The 6,000-nt window shown below is 47.0% G+C and overlaps 1 protein-coding gene across 5 annotated transcripts in view; it reads left to right on the top strand.

Annotated features, from left to right (window-relative positions):
* Positions 1–952: 952 nt before the first annotated feature.
* The window catches only part of ARHGAP12 (Rho GTPase activating protein 12), a 122,435-nt gene continuing 117,387 nt past the window's right edge, over positions 953–6,000 (top strand). For 3 of the 5 annotated variants that reach the window (XM_047065200.1, XM_047065199.1, XM_047065198.1), the window contains exon 1: positions 955–1,090. The gene's annotated coding sequence lies outside the window, so the exon portion shown is untranslated. Of the gene's footprint in view, positions 1,091–6,000 lie in introns of all 5 variants that reach the window. The other 2 variants (XM_047065202.1, XM_047065203.1) reach the window with 2 other exon arrangements.

Genomic DNA, 6,000 nt, shown 5'->3' with positions numbered 1-6,000 from the left:
AGAAGGAGCCTTTGAGTTCAGTGAACACACTCCTTTGACAGCTGAGGTCGAGAAGTGTGAAGGGACAGTGGTAGAAGCTAGGTGTCTTTTCCAGATTCTCTGTCGAGTACAACTCCTGCCATAGGATCACCATGAAAAACCTTTAGTGCCTCTGACTTCTGGATTCTGTGCTGCCAAAGTGCAAACGCTGCAAGCAGTGATGACTTTGGCCAATGACACTGTGGCCCCGGGGCTTGCACACAGCTGGCCCCATGGACAGCCATTGGGCTGCTTCAGCATTCAGCTGAATGCTGAACGAGGGGTCATGCTGCTTTGCAGCAGCCTGACCACGGAGCGGCCGTTCTCGGGTCCCCAGGGCCCTCTTCAGCCCTGAGTGTGTGTGCACAGCTGGTGCAGCAATCTGCCCTGGTGGCCCCAGCGAAGGACAGCTCCTCATGGACCCAGTAAATGGACTCACTGTCTCCAGTGTTCCATTTCGTCCCCAGGAGGTAGCTGGTGGCACTTTTTCCGAGTCTCCCCGAGGGATTTCCGGGGCGGTGGACGACTGACCTAAGCCTGGCAGCAGCTCCCAGCAGGCCAGTGGGCCGAGAAAGGGAGCGGGCAGGGCCCACCGCCCCGCTGTCTTTCCCTGGGCTCCATTCCTGTCACCCTAGTGCTCGCTCCGTTTCCCGTTCGCCCTTCCCTCGTTTTCTCCCGAGCGTTTTCTCTCAACGTTTCCCACTTCATGTTTACAAAGTGCTTACGCCCACTTGGCAGACAACAACCTCGCCAGCCCGAGTCCCTCAGCCAGTCCCTCGGACCGCCCCCCTCCTCCCGGATCCACCTCAGCCGATTCACCCGGCGCCCGCCCGGGTCGTCACGTGAGCCCCGCCCCGCCCCCTGCCGTCACGTGAGCCGCCAGCCCCGCCCCGCCCCCGCGCCGGCGCGCTCCGACGTGCCCTGGAACTTACCCTCCCTCGGAGACCAGCCTGCGGGGACGGGCTGGCCGCGGCCGCCGCGGTGTGAGCGCCCTTCGGGCTCGCCTAGGCGTCCTGCAGACCCCGTGCTAGTACAAGAGGGAGCTGCCTCCCGCGAGGCCGCCGTCCTCTCGGTAAGGTGGGGGGCACAGGTTCCCGCGGACGGAGGGCAGGTTGGTGAGGTGCTGCACAAAGGCGTCCGCGGCCGGGGCTGTGCCCGCCGAGGGCGGCGGAGTTAGGGGGAGGTGTGTGCGGGAGGCGCGTCGGCGCCGAGGTGAGCGCGAGGTGCGGTCGGGAGCGTCGCGGAGGGGGCGCGGCGCGGGGCGCGAGGTTGGCGCGGGGGGCAGGGGGGCCGTGGCCAGCCCATTGGCTGACGTGGGCGAGAGGGTTTAAATGGCTCTAAAGTTGTGGCTCCTCTGCCCCCCGGGTTTCCTGACTTCCTGTGTGAGGGCAGCGCCCGCCCGCCCCGCCCCTAGGAAGGAGGGCGTCGGGGTGTGTGTGTGTGTGTGTGTCTGTGTGTGTAAGAGGCAGGCTGGTGCCGCCCTCCTTCCTCGCCTTCTGCAGCTGCGTGTGCCCGCTCTCTAATTGCTGTGGGGTGTGCAAACCTCCGCCCATCCAGGCAGCCCACCTGGGGCCTCCCCTCGACTGCTGACCTTAAACTGGGCACTTTGGTCTCCGCAGTCTTTAGAGGTGCTCCGCCCCTGTTGAATGGACACTTGCTACTTTAGCTCTTCTGGGAGCAATCTCCTCAAAGTCCTTGAATTTAAAAAAAAAAAAAAATGCTCCTTATGAGCGTGCTGCCCTCCTGCCGTTTCAACGCAGTTGATTGTCTTCCAAGAATGGCTGTCCTTTAAGTGTTGGATCTTAAGTTACGGCAGACCCTCTGAGAAGAAATGTCCGCAGGGTCAGCATTACAGAAAAACTCAACGGCCTTCAGTTTTAGAGGCTTGCGATGTTTTCCTTCGACTGCAGCAGCGGTTATAAATGCATTTGCAAAGGCTAAAGCAAAATGTTTAAAGCATACCTTTAGGAAAGTTCTAATGCCGTTCCAAGTGAAGTGTTTATTATGGGTAAAGGCACCTAACGCTCGAATTGTTTTATGGTTAATTATGACCTATGAGCAGATTTTATTGAGCATTTATGCACATATTCCAAAGGGGAGGAAATGTGGAGGAAGGAGCAGCAAGCGAGGAGTCACTCGGCTTCTGGTTCAGATTCTGCCACCCCTTCTGAAGGTGAGACCTCGGAAGACTGTGTTACAGTGGAAGGTTGTTAAAAAGTATCTAGCCCCTGGCCACGCCTGTTTCCTACTGAAAAGTTGGGAAATGGTGGCCTAGAGCTGTTATTTATTTGTCCATATCCAGTGTTCCTTCCCTGGTCTGTAGAAGGGTGTGTTACAGAATGGGTCATCTTTCTGTACATTTTCTTGTCTGAGTAGACATTCTGGCTGCTGGTGCTAGTATTTTTCTCTTTTTCTCTGTTTTGAAATGGCTTGGAAAGGTTTCAAAATAGGGATTTGGGAGCCCAGAGAAGTGCCTAAAAGCAGGCTGTGAAATTTTAACCCTGAGCAGTGCACCGTGAAGAGCCAGACAAGCCCGATGCACATGTGGGACCCGCGGTTGCATGTAGCTCCGCGGCTCTGGAGGGGTTTGTGCTTGGGGGAAAAAATGAAGTGTAATGAACAGATTATGTGTTTGTGTATGTGTATGTCCAGGATTTGTTGATAGGATTCTGTTCAACTTTATCCACCATGAAAGTTGGAAAAGATTGCTAACGCACTAATTCTTGATATAATGCCATTTGTAAAGGTTATTCATATATAGACAATAACTTACATATTTTTATTTTTTACTTACTGTACTAGTTGTGAGGCACAAGTGAAAACGTGTACTATAAATGCTGTAGAAAAATAGCGTATTATTTGCAGTTAATCACTTGGTTTTCATTTCATTAATTAGAAAGTATCTGTTGGGTGCTTTTTTTTTTTGTAAATAGGTGGATAGACAGTGGGCTTTACAAACTTAAGTACTTGAAGTTATGAAGTTGACATTCCTGAGAAAAAGAGGGTAATAAAATGTTTAAATTGATTGAAATAAAGCAGTGAATATAGTGAGGTATAAGTGGCAGTACCAATATTTTGCTTATCTGAGAAAATTGGTACTAAGAAAAGGTAACTTAAGGTGAATCTGGCCCAAATGGGCATTACAGTTTTCTAATAGTGGGAGAGAAAAGTGAAATTAAACTTTTATTTTATCTCATATTTAACATTTTTAGTTTTAATTGCAAATATGCAGTGTTTTGTGGATTGAATCATACCTGAAAAGGTATGATTATCACATACCATCATTTTACTTCAAATCATGCTTTTCAAATCTCTCTCTTTTGAGGAACCCATTGGGCCACTATCTTTGTGGTTTTTCTTTTCTTCTGTTGTTAACTGGTCTAAGTATGATACATCCTCAATTGTGGACGGCTTTGCTGTGATTCAGCCATTTTCCATTTACTTTCATTGACTTAAATATTTTGCAGTTTCAGTTTGCAGTTCATTAGCTTTTTATTTGAACCAAACTGCCAAATGCTGACATCTCTAAGCACCCCTCCCTTGTTGATAATTAGTGTTTCTCAAACTTTAATGTGCATGGGGATCACCTGAACTTCTCACAATCCCCCAGGTGATAGATACCCTTGCTGCTCTTCTGCCCAGGCCACACAAACTATTGTCCAAAAGAAATGTAATACCAGTCACCTGTGTATTTAATGTAATGTAATTTTTTATGTAAGTAATCTCTACACCCAACATGGGTCTTGAACTCACAACCACGAGATCAGAAGTTTCATGCTGCTGCAGCTGAGCCAGCCAGTCAGGCGCACCTCACCTGTGTAATTTTAAAGCTTTTAGTAGTCACATGATAAAAAGTTAAAAAAAAAGGGGAGAACCCAAGTGAAATAAATTTTACCATATCATGTAATCCACATGATTCTTTTTTTCAGACTAAGTGTTCAAATCTTATGTGTATTTTACACATCCAGCACACCTCAATTTAGATTAGCCACACTTAAAGTGCTCAGTAGCCACATTTGGCTAGTGGCTCCTGCATTGGACATCACTTCTGGAGTCTAGAACCTAGACCACTGCTCTTCTAAGTGTATTTTTACATTAGCCCCATCAGCATCCTTTGGGAACTGCATTAGGAATGCAGATTTGGGGGCCTCACCTCATACTGCTCTCATTATATTGTCTGGGTTTCAGTAACTTGTGTTTAAAAAAATTTTTTTTTAATGTTTATTACTTATTTTTGAGGGAGGGGAGGGGCAGAGAGAGAGGGAGACACAGGATTCAAAGCAGGCTTCTTCTGGCTCCCAGCTGTCAGGACAGAGCTCAACATGGTACTCGATCCCATGAACCATTTAAACCATAATCTTATCATGATCACAACCTGAGCCAGAGTCAGATGCCCAACCAACTTAGCCACCCAGGCTCCCCAGTAACTTGTGTTTTAAAAGCTACAGGATATGGGGCGCCTGGGTGGCTCGGTAGGTTAAGTGTCTGACTTCTGTTCAGGTCATGATCTCACAGTTCATGGGTTCGAGCCCTGCGTCTGGCTGTGTGCTGACTGCTCAGAGCCTGGAGCCTGCTTTGAGTTCTGTGTCTCCCTCTGTCTCTGCCCTTCTCTCTCTGCTCCTTCCCTGCTCATGCTCTGTCTCTCTCACTCCCTCAAAACTAAACATTAAAAATATCTTAAAAAAGAAAAAAGCTACAGGATATGATCACAAAATGTATATGTGGTATTCTGAATGGAATTCTAGAGCAGAAGAAGTCCATTAGGGGAAAACTAAGGAAATCTGAACAGAGCATGGTTATTGTGTCAGTGACAAATGTACCATACATACATATATAAGATGTTAAAGGTAGAGGAGACTGTATACAGGGTATATGGGAACTCTCTGTTTATCTTTGCAATAATTCTGTAAATGTAGAACTCATCTAAAAAAGTTTTTATTAAATGTTTATTTATTTTTGAGATAGAGAACATGAGTGGGGGAGGGAGGGAGGGAGAGAGAGAGAGAGAAAAAGAGGATGAATCCCAAACAGGCTTCTCGCTGTCAGAGCAGAGCCCTGCAGGGGGCTCAAAACCCATGAGCTGTGAGATCACGACCTGATCCAAAATCAAGAGTCAGACACTTAACCGACTGAGCCACCCAGGCACCCCGCAACTTTTGCATTTTTGAATAAGTGTTTAGTGTGGATACTCTGTATCATGCCTTATAGTTGACAGAGTGCTTTTTTCTCTTTCCATTCTCACAAGGATCTTTTGAGGTTTGTATTGTCTGTTTTACAGGTAAGTTAAGGTGCTCATAAATGGCAAATCCTAGATCTAAATTTCAGACCTCTAACCTTGATTTCTGTGCTTTTTTGCCACAGGAGAATTTAGAATACATTTTACGTTAGAGTGGTAGCTTTAAAAGTTTGTTGAGGGGCGCCTGGGTGGCGCAGTCGGTTAAGCGTCCAACTTCAGCCAGGTCACGATCTCGCGGTCCGTGAGTTCGAGCCCCGCGTCGGGCTCGGGGCTGATGGCTCGGAGCCTGGAGCCTGTTTCCGATTCTGTGTCTCCCTCTCTCTCTGCCCCTCCCCCGTTCATGCTCTGTCTCTCTCTGTCCCAAAAATAAATAAAAACATTGGAAAAAAAATTAAAAAAAAAAGTTTGTTGAAAATTACCACTATTTTGCTATATATTACTGGTTTGTTTAAAAAAATCAGTTTTGTATACATTAACATATAATAATATTTAACAGTAGAAGTGAACTATAGATACATGCAACTACATGGATGAATCTCAAAAGCATTGTTCTAAGTGAAATAAGCCAGATGTAGAAGGCTACATACAGTATGATTCGTGGGTTCTTTTCTTTCACCACTTTGTTTCCTTTAGTGAACAGTGATTAATGTGATGGTCTGTATCAAGCTTTATAGTTTAAGTACTTTTTCACATTTTCTCTTTCCATTTTCACAAGGATGTCTCAAAGTTTGAGTATAGTTGACGCA

This window comes from Lynx rufus, unplaced genomic scaffold (genome assembly GCF_022079265.1).
Source record: "Lynx rufus isolate CCGP_SWC_20201006 ecotype Redwood Valley unplaced genomic scaffold, mLynRuf1.p SCAF_7, whole genome shotgun sequence".
NCBI classification, from domain to species: domain Eukaryota; kingdom Metazoa; phylum Chordata; class Mammalia; order Carnivora; family Felidae; genus Lynx; species Lynx rufus.
This window is presented reverse-complemented; position numbering and strand designations above follow the sequence as displayed.